We start from the raw sequence: 19,661 nt of genomic DNA, 5'->3' as shown, positions 1-19,661 counted from the left end.
TCGGGCGGGCTCTTACGTCGGTACATTTATACACAGCTACTGATACACGTAAATTCCATCAACAGAGAATAATTGTGGTATAAATTTCGATGGTGAACCTAAGATTAAATATAATAGTGGTTGGTAGGTGCTAATGGTCTTGCTGCTGGAGTGTCATCCTTTATTGTAGAGGGCAAGTCCAGCAGTTGGATGCCGAGAGGGGTAGCAGCGCCCTTTTTATGGCAAGCTGCCACAACTCAATGAACGGCAGACTCTGACGAGGCCTTAACAGAATCAGTAACCCAAGTAACAGAGTACTGCATGCTTTCTAACAGGAGCATCGTATCTGTTACCGAAGAGATGGCGTTGTCTGTTTCAGTAGATACTAGCATGGAATATCTCAGACCAGCCATTACAAATAACTCCAGACATATAAGTATAACCCTCAGTATACCATGAGATGTAATATCGAGTACAAAGTATTTAAATAGAAAAAGTCTCTCGCTTATGGTAAAATATCGACAACGTTGGTGAAAGAGTGTTCTTCTGAGTTTAATAAGATATTTAGTTACCTGTGTAATTTGTCGTTTATCACTGCAACACTTCCCAATTGGCTGAAATATACTGAAGTTAAGCGTCTATATAAGAAAGGACAGAAAGAAATACCACACACTATCGTCCAGTATCACTTTCGTAAGTAATTACCAAAATTTTAGAAAAATAGGAATGTGCAAGCGATTTTTTATGCACCTTACTACAAATAGTATATTGACAAAGTCACAGTCTAGGTTTCTAAAGGGTTCAGTATTGAGAAGGCTGTCCACAGACACAGGGAAAATGTAATCTGCTTCTCGTAGCTAGGATTTACAGTCATGTATTTTTTTTTTTTTTTTAAAAGACGCACTATCTCCTTTGACTGTAAAATTAGTTAACCATTAAACCCACTATTGCAGTTTTGGCAATATGGCCATTATCAAATGGAGTACTGGAAATTCGCAAAAACAGAGCATTTATATGGAACGGCTCTTAAATCATGCTATGTAGCTTATACAGCGGTCGTACAATATAGTAAAATAAAATGTGTGTGTGTGTGTGATGTGTGTGTGACGTTGATGACAGTTGTGTATGTATTCATGTAGTGTACACTTCTGTGGTAAGCAACTCTACATAATACTTCTCCTCTCCTCTCTCTATCCGCGAAAAAATCTTCTTCCACTGGGACACAAACCCGTTACACTCGGACCGAGTGCCACCCGCATGGTGTGTGTGTGTGTGTGTATGTGTGTGTGTGTGTGTGACTTCTGCTACAGATGCGATGTGTTAATCTGATATCCAGTGTATAATAATTGTAGTTCTCCGTCGGCATCAATGACCTTGACCAGCGATCTAGCGCCTGTGGTATGTTCGTTCAAGTACTAAGCGGATTTTTTAAAATCCTGTATAACATGAATGTGAAGTAGTAACAAACCAACATAATTCTTTATCGAATACTACTAGACAGCAGCGCGTGTTTGTAGTCTATTCTGTCTCTAAAATGTTATGTTAAGCGTCTCCACAATCTTCTTACAAGATCTGCCGCAGATGGCACAGGGGACTACGTACAGATTTAAATTTGGTTCAGCGACGTCTAGGCAAACCTAATACAGAAAAGCGGTAATCCCTACAATGTGAGATTACTATCCAGCCCTACATTTTTTTCTTGTTGCAGAAACTTTAAAGTTGGTGAAGTAATGAGACTAGAAGTGATGCTCTTTTTGGGGTAAGTGCTGTATTCCGCAGAAGCTTGTAACCTTCGGGGGTGCGCGATTTTCCAAGTGAACGGCATCCACGAAGGAAAATTCTGGGGTGTCGAGGTGGGAAATCGTTATAGGGATCAGCTTCCGTGCTATGAATTTTGTTTTACCACTGCCTTAGAAAATGAAATAACGGAGGTGAGGAGAGCAGTCCTCAGTTCGAACTTTTTTGACTGGTAGAATGCCGTCCTCTGTTTATTCCCACACTGCGCTAGTATCTTCGTGTCCCTGTAAATTATCTGCCGTTCCCAGCATTCCCGGTGAATCATGGTACCCATTTCGTTCTACGTCTTGCATTGCAGATGTCCTTGTCTGTGAGTATTGTTTTGCCTACTGCTAAATTATTTAGTTCCGGATGCCTTAGCGCAAGCCTCGCTAACTTGTCCCTCCTCCCAGTAATGCTATTCAATGGACACAGACCTTTTTCTACTCTATCTAATATTTATTCATTTCATATTTTATTCTTCCAGTGGTTTGTTTTTTTAACTGCCACCTAAAACTCCAAATTTCAGTATCCGAGTTCTTATCTTTAAAGTTTTCCCACAGTTAACGTTCCACTTTGATGCAACGTTGTACTCAATAACTGCAATTGAGACAAGAGGAGTTGGGAGAGTGTTTTAGACTGCTAGGCGTTTTTAGCTGAAGGATGCTTTCAAAAACAAGACTCCGGATGATCCAGAGTCATTCATTGTCACTCTTACTTTTTGTTTCTTTTCCTATATATTTATTTATGCCAACGTCTGTTTCCTTCCTTATCCAATCCCAATATGATCTCGTCCTCCGTCTTTAGTGAAATCATTCTGTCTTTTTCCTTTGTTCACCGTTCTACTACCTGATGCAAATGCTCACCTTCTATTGCCCCACTGACATTCAGAGCCGAACAGTGTTTTCCTTATATCTGTTTCGTCATCTTCAATGTTTCAAGTTTTTGAAGTTTATTATTTATTTTTTCACATAACGGGCAGGCAATGGCCAGGTTGCCACTATTCAGCGGTTGATTTATAAATTAAAATGTATATAAAAGTGAATTTTAAGATGATGGAACTGTGACAATAGAAATGGCGTACACGTTTGTCAGTGGCGGTGGGGGCTTCCGGCAATGTATTTTTATGTCGAAGGTGTTGCAGGGAACGTTACACGACAGAAAATGTAGGCTTTATACCGGGGAGGAAACTACTTGTTGGGATTTAGGATCAGATGTGAAGAATTTCAGTTAGGCCGGAAGAGAGTGAGTGGGAACCTTCATTTGGCGTGGAACTGGTAGAATAAGTTAGAGTTAGTAGGATGGGATAATCTTAGGAATTATCTCGTGGTCTGTGATACGGAGGCAGCTAAAATTCTTATATTTTCAGCTTCTAGCGTGGAATTATAAACTTTTAGTATGCTGATCGGTATTATTTTGATTTGAATTTCCAGATGAATAACATCCTTGCTGTTTGGCTTGCAGCAACTCAGTATATGCCCCATACGATTCCTGTTTTTCTTTGCTGAAGTTTAGCTAGTAAGAGAAACAAGCGCAAAGCGTGCTCTTCTCCCCCGTCACTCCATGTACCGATTAAATATCGAAAATCTGTAGCACGTCTTAGAAAATTGAAGGAGAAGAGAGTGTGGAGGTAAATCATCCGTTGTTGTGATCCTCAGTCCTGAGACCGGTTTAATTCAGCTCTCCATGCTACTCTATCCTGTGCAAGCTGCTTCATCTCCCAGTATGTACTGCAGCCTACATCCTTCTGAATATTCTTAGTGGTCTCCCTCTACGATTTTTACCCTCCACACTGCCCTCCAATTCTAAATTGGTGATCCCTTGATGCTTCAGAACATGTCCTACCAACCGATCCCTTCTTCTAGTTAAGTTGTGCCACAAACTCCTCTTCCCCCCAATTCTATTCAATACCTCCTCATTAGTTATGTGATCCACCCATCTAATCTTCAGCATTTTTCTGTAGCACCGCATTTCGAAAGCTTCTATTCTCTCCCTGTCCGAACTATTTATCGTCCATGTTTCACTTCCATACATGGCTACACTCCATACAAATACTCTCAGAAAAGACTTCCTGACACTTAAATCTATACTCGATGTTAACAAATTTCTCTTCTTCAGAAACTCTTTCCTTGCCATTGCCAGTCTACATTTTATATCCTCTCTTCTTCGACCATCATCAGTTACTTTGCTCCGCAAATAGCAAAACTCATTTACTACTTTAAATGTCTCGTTCCCTAATCTAATTCCCTCAGCATCATCAGAGTTAACTCGACTACATTCCATTATCTTCGTTTGGCTTTTGTTGATGGTCATCTTATATCCTCCTTTCAAGACACTATCCATTCCGTTCAACTGCTCTTCCAAGTCCTTTGCTGTCTCTGACAGAATTTCAATGTCATCGGCGAACATCATTTTTTTTATTTCTTCTCCATGGATTGTAATACCTACTCCGAATTTTTCTTTTGTTTCTTTCACTGCTTGCTCAACATACAGATTGAATAACATCTGGGAGAGGCTACAACCCTGTCTCACTCCCTTCCCAACCACTGCTACCCTTTCATGTCCCTCGACTCTTATAACTGCCATCTGGTTTCTGTACAAATTTTAAATATAGGATGGAAATGCAAAGAGTTACTGTTCCTTTTTCCTTTTAGAAGGAAGGGACATCGCGAAAGACACAGTAAGAGCTTTGCTGGAAAGTAGCAGATTAAGATAGGCAACGGGAATATTTCACTTTTTTTTCGAGAGAAAACGTCATGGTTTTCAAAAAGATTCACCCGATTTTACAATATTATATTCACTGCATGAAGGAAGATAGAAACTCGAAACAAAATTTTAACTTACGTTGTGATATTAAAGATTACGCTGGCGCTACTTGTAAGCTGCCGGTTCATGTGGTTTCCAGTAGGGGTCCCTTTGGTGCAAAAAGCCTGCTCACTAGTTGATTACCCAGTGACGTCAGTGCACCGCGATTTTCTTCGCGGGTGCAGCACTGCTGCATCTTCGTCTCAGTGCATTTGACGATGGTGCCACCTGTTTCAAGACATTCGTTGTTCATATAAGGGGAAATAAACAGGTTGCCTCCGAGTGTTTGCTCAAGACATGGAGCACTTTCTATACAGTTTTGCGTGAAATCGACAGACGTCTACTCGTCATACCAGCCTAAGATTAAGCTCGGTATCCACGTGAGAGTTTTTCACACTCAGAGAGCTTTTGCAAGTGATATGTGTAGTGTAAACAGCGCCTAGAGTCAGCTCTCCAACAGTGACAGAGAGTGGACAAGGTCTCAGACACCTGCGCTCTGCGAGTTTAGACCTTTAATATAGACGGCAACCTCCATCTCTCGACAGCTACGCGCCGTAGTTGTCAGACAAGAAAAAACTACTTCAGCATTGTCGGGAGAGCTGAGAGTATTAGGTGAGTGCTGAGAGGTCATATTGCATCCCAGATTTGTGCCGTATTTCACAGTTTGCACACTACCACAGTTTGGTAATACATTTTGCCGTACTCTTGCAAACATTAAATACAAGTACCCACGAAACTGCGTGTTTTGAGCCATAACCAGTGACCGTGGCTTGTTTCTGAGCGAAGAAATCGCCCGTTTTACTCCGTAAACAAACAGCCTCAGCAGTTAGCCTGTTTCGAAAGTTCTACTGCAATAGTGCTATGCAGCAAATAAAAAGTAAAACATCATAGACATATTACGCAGAATTAACAAACGAGTGTAAAAAATGTCACTGAAAGGATTCGACCCACCGTTCATACGAAAATATGAACGCAAAACTAGCGAAGAGCTGGCAGTGTCGGGACAGATTAGACATCTGTCGCGATGGATACGCACTGTGAATGAGTGTCAGCGGTGTGTCGGCAAAGCCGAGCAATGAAGAAAGGTGCCAGGAATTGGGATCAGGACGAAGCTGTGCATTTAATTAGTCTGTACGAGGAAAGGCCAGCGTTATGGGATGTGCAGTTACTGGACTACAGGAACTCGGATAAGAAACAAAGTTTGTTGGCTGAAATGTCTACAGTTTTTAACATCTCCACAGAAGAAATTTTTCAGAGTATCTGCAATTTAAGGAATCAGACTAAATAACATAGATTGATTAACATGAGGAACAAGTAAAGTTATGTTTGAAAGTAATCGTTTTGGAATTCGGAAAAATTGCCATTTAACTTCAAGTAATACAGCTGTATCTATAATTGTATATGTCCGCCCCGATAGCTGAGTGGTCTGCGTGACGGATTGCCGTCCTACAGGCCCCTGGTACGATTACCGGCTGGGTCAGGGATTTTCTCCGTTCAGGGACTGGGTATTGTCTTCATCATCATTTCATCCACATCCGGCGCGCAGGTCGTCCAATGTGGCGTCGAATGTAATAAGACCTGCCCAAAAGCGGCTGGACCTGCCCCGTAAGAGGCCTCCCGGGCAATGACGCCAAACGCTCATTTCCATAATTGTATATGACATGTTATTTATTGATTATATTATTATATTGGATGTTGAAGAACAGATCTTCAGGAAGTTACGAGTGATTCCTTAAGTCAATACAACTAAATGTATGTCCGGAAATGCTTCATTTATCAGATATCCGCCCTATTTGGCTTTTCCGCGTCTATGGGTATCAAGATGAAACTGGTGTCATGTTATTTTATCAAGTATTATAGAGAATAAACTTAACTGGTGCTAGAAATGTCAGTGTTCACAAGCAGTCAAGGCTGTGGCCGAGCGGTTCTAGGCGCTTCAGTCCGGAACCGCGCTGCTGCTACGGTCGCAGGTTCGAATCCTGGCTCGGGCATGGATGTGTGTGATATTTTTAGCTTTAAGTAGTTCTAAATCTAGCGGACTGATGACCTCAGATGTTAAGTTCCATAGTGCTTAGAGCCATTTTCTTTAACAGTAATGGATTTAGACGCAGTAGTGTTTAGGTTGGCCATTTTGTGTCCAATTAGGAAGAGTACTTCTTCCATCTCCATCGCAGTATTCTCGTAAAGTTTCTATATTGTTGTGGATTTTCCACCACAAGCTCTACAATGAGATTCTTGCATGCCCCAGAATCATCCTGCCACCTAATCCGCTCTGTTAACCAATTCAGACACGGTGGTAAACGTTTTTACTTATGCACAATAAGTATTAGAACTGCAGCTGCAGCCCGACGGTCTCTCATCGCAACCTCTTACTTTGCGTACAGAATTCGACAGAAAGATCTCGCTGAGAATGATTTCTCATCTTCCCCTAGTGTAAACAATTCTGGGAATACCAAACTGCCTGACAGCAAAAAACTCTCACGTGTACCCCAGCACTTAGAGCAATTACTATCAGTGACCCGCCTCAGCGATGGATCGGCCGTTACAGGCATACGAATCTCACATTACGACGTTCGCCTTCAAGGTCACCTGATGTCGCTGTACGTGATGGTTTTGTGAGGGTTTGTGAAAGAACCTATCAGTGTGTCTCACCTTCCAAGTTGAGGTGAACTGCGACACTGCGTAGCAACAGCAGTGAAAGCGGTTTTCCACACTACAGTATTTTGGTGTTTTATTTAGTCTACCGAGTGCGTATTAAGTCCGTAATACTTAAAAGCTTCATTTCACGTTTCTGACTATAGGTTTCTTGCACTGAGGTGACAAAAGCCATGGGATAGCAATAGACACATATGTAGATAGCGATAGTATCGCATACACAAGGTATAAAATGGCGGTGCGTTGGTGAAGCTATCGTTTGTACTCAGGTGATTCATGTGAAAAGGTTTACGACGTGATTTTGATCGCACGACAGAAATTAACATGCTTTGAGCGGATTGGTAGTTGAAGCTAGAAGCATGGGACATTGCATTTCGGGAATCGTTAGGGAATCCAATATTCACAGTGTCAAGAGTGTGCTAAGAATTCCAAATATCAGGCATTACCTCTCACCATTGTGGGCGGTCTTCACTTCACGACTGAGAGTAGTGGCGTTGATTAGAGTTGTCAGTGCTAACAGACACGCAACACTGCGTGAAATAAACGCGTAAATCAATATGGGACCTATGACGAACGTACGGCGAAATTTGGCATTAATGGACTATGGCAGCAGACGACCGAAGCGAGTGCAGCGCCTCTCCTGAGCTTTGTGATCATATCGCCTGGCACGCTAGAAGTCCGAAAAACCATGACCCTCTCAGCTGACTCCCGGTTTAAGCTGGTGAGAGCTGGTGGTGGAAATAGTGTAGCGCAGACCCGACAAAGCCACGCACGCCGGTTGTGAACAAGGCACAAAGCACGCTGATGGTGGCTCCATTAGGGTGGGCTGTGTTTACATGGGTTCGCGATTGGTTTGTAAAACATTCTGAACAATTCAAGCAAATGATTCGTCCTCCCAGACCGTCCGACATGAATCTCATGGAAAATTGATGAGACATCATTGAGAGGTCAGTTTGTGCACAAAATCCCGCACCGGTAACATTTTCGCAATTATGGACAGCTGTATAGGCAGCATGGCTCAATATTTCTGCGCGGAACTTCCAAAGAATTGTTGAGAGCCTGCCACGTCAAGTTGCTGCAGTAGATGGGGCAAAAGGATGTCCAACATGATATTGGGAAGTATCCCATGATTTTTGTCACCTCAGTGTGTGTCGAAAAGTTCCGCATTCCATCTTGTACAATCCCCCAGTTTTTTGAAATGTCATTCTGTTCACCCTGAATAAGAAAGAACTTCCTACTGATTGTAATGTTTATTTAATTTTATTACCAGAGACTGATATTTTGGAGAGTGCAGTGAAATGGGATCTAGAAAATATTACTGAAGACGAGGCTAGTGGACATGATGGAATGAATTCTAGCAGAATTGTTCAATTCACTGGAAAGAATGAAGTGAGGGTGTTGCATTCAATATGTCAGAATATCGAGAACCCAACAGCACCCAAAGACCGGAAAAGCTCAGTATTCATCCTTATCCAGAGGAATGAATTTCTAAAGGCTATTCACATCATCGAACAGTTGCACTTGTCCCACAGGCTAGGGAAGTTGATACGTCCATACCGATTCGGCTCTAATCACCATCGCTGCTCAGAGACGTTCGGTGCCGCACCGTGGGAGAGCGCAGTCTCTGACTTGAAGTGTGTTCAGACAGCGGCGCACGAGGTGCGAATGGGCGGCCGTGTCTGAGCTTCAGCGAGGAAGGGCCGATAATGGGTGATAAGAATGGCGGCTCCTGGCGTGATTGTGTACCGGTGTTGTGAGCTTGTGCTGGGGAAAGCTCCTTGGTGCGACAATTACGGATCCTGTGGCATGCGTTTGCTTCACTGGAACTGTACAGCCATATCATACGCTACGTTTGGCTAGACCTCCCTGCTGACAGACTTTCGGTGAGCTCGCCCGATGTACTTTAATGTTAATTGAAAGGAGCGGTTAAGTTTACACCTGCTGGTTGTTCAAGTGTCGATTTCGGCACTAATAGTGCGAATATCACTCTCGAGAGTAGAAATGTGTTTACTGACTACGCCCGTGAGTTAAAGTACGGCTGTGGCGCGTTGGGCAGATTGAAGGTTTGTAAATCTTTTTGGGCTGTTGGGATTTTGAGACAGCTGTGCCCGGGTGCGTTCTGCTAAGCGATTTGTTAAATAATATTGCATGTGTTAATACCATGTGATTCTTTTTCAGTTGTAGGACTTCGTCATCTGTCATTCAGATCCTGTGTGTCCAGGTATGCCTAAGGCGTCGCCATTTTGTGGTACATGACAGTGAGTACTATCAGCTCTGACGAACCGAAACAAGCGACCAGGTCGTACACGTAAACAGGTGTTCTATTAATAGGGTTTTCCTGTTCAAATTCTCTTACAGTGGTGCACAGCAGTGTAAACCGTAAGACTCTGATTGCGTTTACTGTGGATAGCAGTCATTTATACCGTGTTGTGAATAATTCAAGTTGTCTTTTCCTGTTTATGTTTATCTCACAGTTAATATTTAAAATTTTGCGAACTTCTCTTTAATTCGAATTGGACGTGTATGCAGACAACTGATTCAGCTTTGTCTTTAAGGCTTTAACGTTAAAAGCTGTTGGTTCTCTAGTCAGGTGCTGTTAATATGACTGAGTATTTCATTCAGCTTGTTGCATTTGCCTATGTGTGACAGCTGACGTTTGCGTAAATTCCTTTCTTCAAATTCTAGTTCTGTAGAACGGACAGCTAAATTTGTGTGTATGTGTTTTAATATACACTCCTGGAAATTGAAATAAGAACACCGTGAATTCATTGTCCCAGGAAGGGGAAACTTTATTGACACATTCCTGGGGTCAGATACATCACATGATCACACTGACAGAACCACAGGCACATAGACACAGACAACAGAGCATGCACAATGTCGGCACTAGTACAGTGTATATCCACCTTTCGCAGCAATGCAGGCTGCTATTCTCCCATGGAGACGATCGTAGAGATGCTGGATGTAGTCCTGTGGAACGGCTTGCCATGCCATTTCCACCTGGCGCCTCAGTTGGACCAGCGTTCGTGCTGGACGTGCAGACCGTGTGAGACGACGCTTCATCCAGTCCCAAACATGCTCAATGGGGGACAGATCCGGAGATCTTGCTGGCCAGGGTAGTTGACTTACACCTTCTAGAGCACGTTGGGTGGCACGGGATACATGCGGAAGTGCATTGTCCTGTTGGAACAGCTAGTTCCTTTGCCGGTCTAGGAATGGTAGAACAATGGGTTCGATGACGGTTTGGATGTACCGTGCACTATTCAGTGTCCCCTCGACGATCACCAGAGGTGTACGGCCAGTGTAGGAGATCGCTCCCCACACCAAGATGCCCTGTGTGCCTCGGTCGTATGCAGTCCTGATTGTGGCGCTCACCTGCACGGCGCCAAACACGCATACGACCATCATTGGCACCAAGGCAGAAGCGACTCTCATCGCTGAAGACGACACGTCTCCATTCGTCCCTCCATTCACGCCTGTCGCGACACCACTGGAGGCGGGCTGCACGATGTTGGGGCGTGAGCGGAAGACGGCCTAACGGTGTGCGGGACCGTAGCCCAGCTTCATGGAGACGGTTGCGAATGGTCTTCGCCGATACCCCACGAGCAACAGTGTCCCTAATTTGCTGGGAAGTGGCGGTGCGGTCCCCTACGGCACTGCGTAGGATCCTACGTTCTTGGCGTGCATCCGTGCGTCGCTGCGGTCCGGTACCAGGTCGACGGGCACGTGCAGCTTCCGCCGACCACTGGCGACAACATCGATGTACTGTGAAGACCTCACGCCCCACGTGTTGAGCAATTCGGCGGTACGTCCACACGGCCTCCAGCATGCCCACTATACGCCCTCGCTCAAAGTCAGTCAACTGCACATACGGTTCACGTCCACGCTGTCGCGGCATGCTACCAGTGTTAAAGACTGCGATGGAGCTCCGTATGTCACGGCAAACTGGCTGACACTAACGGCGGCGGTGCACAAATGCTGCGCAGCTAGCGCCATTCGACGGCCAACAGCGCGGTTCCTGGTGTGTCCGCTGTGCCGTGCGTGTGATCATTGCTTGTACAGCCCTCTCGCAGTGTCCGGAGCAAGTATGGTGGGTCTGACACACCGGTGTCAATGTGTTCTATTTTCTATTTCCAGGAGTGTATTTGCAAGTGCAATACTATCTTCCTTTTTTGGATTTTTTAAATAAAAATTTCCAGTGCTATTCTGCATATAAAAAGCTGTGGTTTTTCTTGGTAGTTAATAATAATAATAGTAATTTTTTAAATGTTATTCAACTGCTCGTGTGAGGAGCGCCATTTATTAATAACCAGAGGATACTTACTGAAGTTGTAGTAAGATTAGTTGCGCCCGTCGGTGGGTGCCAGGCGGGCATAATTCTTTACACACGGCTTTTGTCCTTGGATTGTTTATGGTCTGTTTGAAAAAACCAATAATTATTCGTTTAACTGTGGTCTGCTTGTTGTATCTTGTAGTGTATCATGTGGCAGCTTCTTGTAAATAATTGTAAAGGTACGAATGTTGAAAATATCTTTTTTGTTATTCCATAGATTCTTAAATAAATTGTTTAATACGTGTTCACTGGCCTAAGTCCAACTTGCTCCCATCACCTACTCGCAAATTCCGTACCAAAAGTCATGCTTAAATATTATAAAATAGGCTTCGCCAGTATATAGGTCGAGAGCTACCTGAATAGCAAGCTGGATTTCGTAAAGGAAGAGGAACAAAAGATCAAATTTCCGACATCCAGTGGATTATGGAGAAGGCAAGAGAGTTCCAGAAAGATGTGTATCTCTTGCTTTATTTATTATACTAAAGCCTTTGACTGTGTCGACCACAATAAGTTATGGGAAGTATTAAAAATGCGGGGCTACTAGATAACCTTACTTATCCCATCAGAATTTATACTCTGACCAAGAATTCAATTGAAGACCATATACGTACCATCTAAATGATTCAAGATTGAGAAAGGAGTACTGCAAGGATCCTTTTCTCACCTTATTTATTCGGGGTGCAAACAGAGCTCATTATAAGTAATGCTCGGTTGGCTGAAGAAGAACGGATTAAAAACAACTGGGATAAATACATATAAACATAGATATACAGCTCATACGATAGTGATGGCAGAAAGCGAAGCAGAGTTAAAGATCTTCATACTGAAGGCGAAAGAATAAAGTGTAAAGTGTGGTCTAATACATAATGTCATAAAATGAAAATTATTGCGACTACTCGTATCAATTCATAGCCTATAGGAGGAGAAACAGTGGAGGTAGTTTCTACGTTAAGTTATTTCGGCTCCCAGATTTCTGCTGGTGGTGACTGCACCCATGAAATCAAGAGTCGCTTGTTACCAGCAGCAAGGTTTTGTTCAGCCCTGGCAATGTTTTAAGGAGTAGTGACATAACTTTAACAATAAAGATCCGGATAGTAAAGGCTAAGATCGTCCTGAACCGTAAAAGAGGTATCACGGCGTAGGGTAGACGTTATTGAATTGTGGTGTTGGAAGGAACTCCTTAGAGTTCCATGGATTTCAAAGAAAACGAATAGGTCAATATTAAAACTAATAAAACCAGGTTGCTCCTTGGAAGACCTGACATTGAAACGAAACTGACCTACTTTGGGCATATTATGAGAAGTCATAATTCGCTGGAAAAGACGTTAATGCTGGGGAAGATTGTAGGCACAAGGAGAAGACGGTAGCAAAGGATGAGATGACTCTATGGCATCACGGAAGAAATGGATCACATCCTGAAAAGTCTGCAGGAGAAAGTGCATGACCGAAGCAGTTGGCGTGCTTCAGCTCATGGGGTCAAGGAGAAAATTTCTATCTTCATTCCTGTAGAAGGAATAGCCTTGTGAATTCGGATGAATTTTTTTGAGACACTAGTATATGTAGGTACTAGATTGTACCTGGTCTATTTCTTTCATTTTTAAGCTCATTTGTATCCACATAACAGAATTGTTACACTGACATGAACTCATTAATGATGTAAAGGCACATCGAGTAGACAAAACGGGACGCCTTTGACACTAGGACATCTATTGCAGTGTCGAAGGCGATTTTCTAGCACTGCCTTAGCACTTACTGGTAATACTACTTTCTGTTCATTACAAGTTCTGTTCTCTTTAAAACAAGCGTATCATTTGCGAGTATTTTTGCAGAACCACTCTATCTCCACTGTTATCTGTTACAGTGTCTCTTTTTACTGAGAGTGACAGACGCTTATCGAATCCACCTGTCAGCTGATAAGGTTGTTCTCTGGTACGCTGGCTAGAAGAAAGGGAATTAGATTTTAACACGTCGTTGACAACAAGGTCATTAGAAATGGAGTAGAAGCTGGAACTGGAGAACGGTAGAAAGTCGACGGTGATATTTTAAAGGGAACCAGTTTGACATCTCTTCGACAGTGACGTTCATAAGCATAAGGATATGAGAGTAGATGGGTCACAATCAGTGTGAAGGAAAACACTGCAACATCTGAAGCGATTTAGGAGAACCTAATTAAGAAATTCCAGGCAGACATCTGAACTCTGTTTCTCCGCTGACTCAACCGACAGCAAGAAAAATATTTTGTTGTTCCAATCCATGAATGATGCTTTCGTTTGGTACTGCTACTGCTTTGTTCTAATGATACCTAGCCAGCCGTTGAATGAGGAAAGGACAACTTGTACATACTGGGACAAAAGCGGGAAAGCTGTCGCGGTAAAGGATCAGCTGCAGTTGTTAGAACACGATGTGCCTTTCTTTGTAGCTGAGGTCGTGGTGGCAACGGTTCTCCGAACCGAGCGAGACATTGCAGGCTACACAACTGACGTCCCTGTGGTTGTGCGAGGAACTGGTTTGCAGGAAAATTCCTATTACACAGCTCCGCGTCAAAATGCACAGTGGAGAGAAAAGCAGCCGTCCAGAATCGTTGCCACTATTTAGGACTGAGAAAATTGGCTACTGAAAGCTGTTAGCAGCTGGCATCGGCAGTAATATCTTTTTTTATGAGTCGTATCTATGTTACACGATTTAGATTGTAACCGTAAATTAGGGGCGAGAAAACGCCACCTCGCTCATTTAGAAATTGTTGACAGAATCTCTACAAAATAGCAAAATAACGAACATTTAATCATCTGGCCATATCTATCTGCATTTGTTATGCCTCCAGTCCGGCAACTCTGTCGCGTTTACCCACCAATTGATACCTCGAAGCTGTTCGACCAGATTTTCTGTTAGCTATCTTGTCTCATTCTCTCTGAAATCTTGATATATGAATAGACGACACAAGTTGGTTGCAGCGTCACTAGTTTTCGTGTGATGGTTATGTGAGTACTATTGTGGAAATAAAGCAATCCCTACTCGCGTCAGTTGCTCTACGCTTTACTGAGTTATTGATATTCTTCTAATAGCGATAATCCAGCAAGGAAAGCAGGTGAACTTCCATGAAATCTTGAAGGTAATAGAGAGGCACTGGCAGAGTTGAAACATTTACGATAGGTCATTTCTGGATGGCCCAATCGATACGATCATTGGCTGCAATATACAAGGTTCCGAATTCGCCTCCTGGTATGGGTGGTGGTTTTAATCACCCAGGAAGAAGCAATTTGTTTCGAAAACATTTGGTTTTTTGCATTTTCTTGTTGTATGCTGTTAAGATGCAACAAATTTGCTAATGACACTACCTGCAGTCCACTTGTCCATCTTCTCAACTAAAGTATACTAGTAGGGCAAAGCTTGTTCTGGTGCATTTTGTTTTGCGAGTTGCATACATTCTGGGGCAAGCATACATTCAGGGGCAGACCGTTTGTTGTGTTAGTTGATATATGACACTGGTGGTTGATTAATGACCCCCCCCCCCTAAGCATAATCTGCCCTTCAGAGAAACCCTCCACCCTCCCCCTCCCTCAGTCCTCTGGGAATGACTAAGTAATTAGATTGATGAATTAATTACACCTCCCTCTCCCAGGAAATCCACCAGCTCTCACCTCCCCTCCTCCCACTGTCCTTCCCTTCACAGAAACAAATTAGTGGGGAAAATCTCTCAGTCTGTGCAGAGCTGTTGGTACGGAATGTGTCAGTGCTACCCTTTCCAGCAACTACATGTCCTAATTAGGTAATTACACTGCTGCAGATTGGAGGCATTGTCTTGCCGAAAATTTTTGCATATATGCTCACCTTGTCATGCAGGGGTCGACTGAAGAAGTGCACAACGATACAATCAGAAGACATCCCACAAAACACCCACTCCCTCCCCACCCCACCCAGAAAAAAATGGTGGGAAAATTCGCTGAGCTAGTGGATTGGAAGGATCCTACAACAGGAAATTCAACTACATTGCAGGGGGATATAATAATGTATTGTTTATTTATAACATTCGGTTTTGAACGGATTTGGATCTCTCTCTTATTTGGTAGGAAAAACTCGTCATTTTCTGCTGTTTTGTAGATGCTGGTCTTGTAAAGTACTTAAAAAAGTAATTAAATTTGTAAATAGACTGATTTTTTTCAGATTGTGCAAGGAATACCATGATGAAATCGTAACACACCATAGGTAATTACACTTTTAAATATATCTGGCGGAAAAAAACTTTGAGTCCACACAATTGCTTCTGTGCATATACCATCAGACTACTGGGCCACACAAGCATTGAATAGTGGATAGTGACTGCAGGTGTGTTAGGCCAACGTTGGCAGCAACCACTGGTCACTTCTTACTTAATACCCTAACAAAGCATCATGTGCTGGCGTCCCTTTGATACAAGAATCACTTCTTGTATGTGCTCGCCCTGCTGTTCAGGTGCTGACTGACCTAGTTCCCTACCGCTGGCAGATGCTGGGAGAGACAACCCCCCTACACTTCCTCCATCCAATTCCCTCCTTCCCTCCCCTCGTCCCTCTTCATACTTCCTGTCGAACAACATATCAGGTGTTTGCAACTCTTTGACATTGATACCTGAGAAATTCCTGTCAAAACACAAGCTCTCATTCTTTCTCTCTTTCTATCCCAAGTCGCTACTTCCTGACTTCCTACCCAGCGAGCATCTGTCATATACAACACTAACCCCTCTTCTTTTGTGCTGAACAAAGTAGTGGATACCTGTAAATCCCCAAAATGCTGGGCTATGGATGACATGGAAACAGTGCATTTGCACTACTCTCGTTCAATGAAATTGATTGAGTAATTAATTAAATTGACAGCCTCTGTGTAGGACAGTTTTTCCTTGGACACTAGGACTGGAATATTTGGTGGGAAATTCTGCGATTCAGTCCTGCAATTGCCTGGTTTCCAGACCCTACTCTCCCTCTTCCAGTATTTCCCTTGACTCCATTTGGTGGCTATTGGCACTAGGTACGTCGTTTGGCAGGAAGTCTGTTATGTTGGGGGCAACTGAAAGTTTCAAATTTCAGTTCAGTTGCACCTCGTCCTTAAACAATCTTCAGGTGATGGGATCACAGGTTGACTGTAGTGTGTGCTCACAGTACCACTATCAGAAACAATAAATTGATCAGTTGGGAATTTGACATTGCTATTCATTTTTAAAGCACTCTCTAATCCCTAAGTTGGTTCTGCCAGCTACACCAGGACAAAGAATGAGGAGGAGGAGGTGGACGACGAGGACAAGGATGAGGAAGGGTGTACTACGTGATAGCATAGTAACAGCAACGAATACCACTCCCACCTCTCCTCTGCAAGACAGAATCTGGACTGTATTGAGAAGCAGTAAACGCCACCACTTAAACCACGTTCCAAGCCACAGTTGGAGTTATCATGGTTAGATGTGAAAAATCACTTAAACACTCGTACATCCCATATGCTCATGTTCAGGTGTCCACATACAGCAGTGCCCCAGCCCAGAGAGTCACACAGTGCTAGTTCCTGCATAGGCACAGGTCTCAGTGATTGGCTCAGGTCTGCAGCCAGACTTGGCCCTCCAGAGAGGAGCCATGGAGGGTGTCCAGGCTGAGCAGTAGGAATTTAGATGTTATCAATACGTCCAGCACCATCACTTGACAATGATCCATACCGAATCTTCTCAAAACTCCACGTAAAAATCAGAGAATACTGGCAACACACACAATGACGAAGGCAGCATATTGAGTATTAGTTCACTATTCACCTGCCAGAGGGCGACACAGTTGTACCCCATCTGATCAGTTCGGAGAGTCAGTGGCAGCTGAGGCATTAAGCCAGAAATGTCCATTTCATGTGGTCCCTGGCTACCTCTGCCATGCACCCAGATGGCAGGCAGAGCCTTTCTAGGAAGTCAGCCACATATTTATCAGTGTAATTACAACTAAATGTTACGATTGCAGCTCCAATCTGGTGACATTCCATAATGAGTAAAGTAATGGAAATACCTCCTCCTGACCTGTTGCTCTGGAAGTATCAATTGCCCATGTAAATCTATATCCTCTTTATGACTGGACATAAATTTTCCACATAACATCTTTCATCCCTCTTATGGTTACCAGTGCATTGAAATCGCAATTTCCACCTCAAATCTATACTTATTTCACAACTGGACATAATCATTTTTTTTTGCACATGTCAGATCACTAAACACGGTAACTTTACACTCTAACACATACACATTTCTGATTATGGTTTATATGTGTACAGCATTCGAAGAAATTGCATGTCACACTAGCTAGACATCTCGATGTTCCTCAGTTTTAGGAAATTATTTGATATTTCAGTCTTCCAGTCAATCTGATTCAAAAACAGACTGCAAGTATTTTCAGTCAATTCTTCCAGAAGGTGCTGCATCCCACCAGGTCTCTTTGCGATAATCAACAGTGCTCTTGTGGGCGAAAGGGTTGGAAAGACATCACTGTGGTGTACTGTAACGAACATTACAGTCGATATTGCAACAAAGAACATGTGAGGATTTGCTTGGGGGAACCAATGAGAGGACATTTTTGTGCATCCATTTTGTTACAGCCATATTGCCCACCCTGTTTGTACACTATATCAGATCCAGTTGACCCTTGCACTGCTATATTGTACAGCTGTTTACGGAATTAATCTATCATTCCTCACAGTTGGATATACCCCTCATGTGTTGAAATCACAGTTACCCAAGTCAAATTTATCCTCTCCTTACGACTAGACATTGAATGAATATTAGTTTTATTACTTCCCACAAACGTCTGGTGATACATAGGAACATAAGCCGCAGTAACTTTTCGTTGAAGCAGCTTAACATTTCTAAGTATCATTTATAGGTGTATAACGTCCGAAAAATTGCATTATGTTCACACTCGCATCAGCTGGGTGTCGTTTCGCACAGCCCAGTAGCAGAACCCCCCTGCTACATCGTTGTTGTCACACATTTGTCGAGGAATAAAGGGTGTAATTAGAATTAAAAACCTTTGCGTCTTTCATTTGTGTTATGTACATTCTTTCACGATAGTCAGTATTTGCCAGTACTGGTAGAACTGATACCAAAAGCCAAGTCACAGACCCCCGCTAATTCTCTCCGAACCCCATCACATTCTGACAGCACTGTTCCATTAGTTACAAGGCTGACAGGTAGAGAGCTGTTACATCGAGAAAAGTTGCACACTAACTTACAGAAGGAATTTCAGAACCATGCAGAGTATACGCGGACTGCACAAAGAGATTAAGAAGCATAATGCTGCAGTTAATCCATAACGAATGACAGTCCATAAATATCCCCCCCCCCATACATGTCCTAATCTCCTTTATCGTACTTGTATGACTTCTACACTAGAAATACCACAGTGTAATGTTGTCAGTCTTCGTTGACATCACAGTCTCTCTCTCTCTCTCTCTCTCCCTCCTCGCTGTTTTTGTAACATCCAATGGTGTAAAACTACGACCTATAAAAACTCTGCTAACGTTGCCTGGTAGAGAAATGGTTCAAATAGCTCTAAGCACTATGGGACTCAACATCTGAGTTCATCAGTCCCCTAGACTTAGAAATACTTAAACCTAACTAACCTAAGGACATCATACACATCCATGCCCGAGGCAGGATTCGAACTTGCAACTGTACCAGCAGCGCAGTTCCGGCCTGAAGCGCCTAGAACCGCTAGGCCACAGCGACCGGCGCCTGGTAGAGAACTTAATAAGGTTTTATCATGTCTGCCTCTTGTGATATATCGGAAACAAATGCCATCTGTCTGTCGATATCGACCAAATATGGTAGTTCCATTAAATATAAGTGTATTTGTTCAGTGGAGCAGGTAGCTTGTGATCAAAGTCGCTTCCAGGGACCTGTGTAAAGTTTTGTTACCTGTACTGGTGAAAACAACATCCCACAGAATATCAGACACAAGGCGAGGGTTCTTGTGTTGTTGCTTCAGAAGCAGTGTATTTTTGCTGTAACACATCGAAGCAGTATATAGCTTTGTGCACAGCCATACATCCTGTTTTTCTACAACGAGTCCGAGGTCTGTGTCAGGTGCTAAACAGACATTAACGCATTTCGGTCCAT

Source organism: Schistocerca gregaria, chromosome 3, assembly GCF_023897955.1.
Source record: "Schistocerca gregaria isolate iqSchGreg1 chromosome 3, iqSchGreg1.2, whole genome shotgun sequence".
Classification (NCBI taxonomy): Eukaryota; Metazoa; Arthropoda; class Insecta; order Orthoptera; family Acrididae; genus Schistocerca; species Schistocerca gregaria.
The sequence above is the reverse complement of the archived record's forward strand: the minus strand, read 5'-3'. Positions refer to the sequence as shown.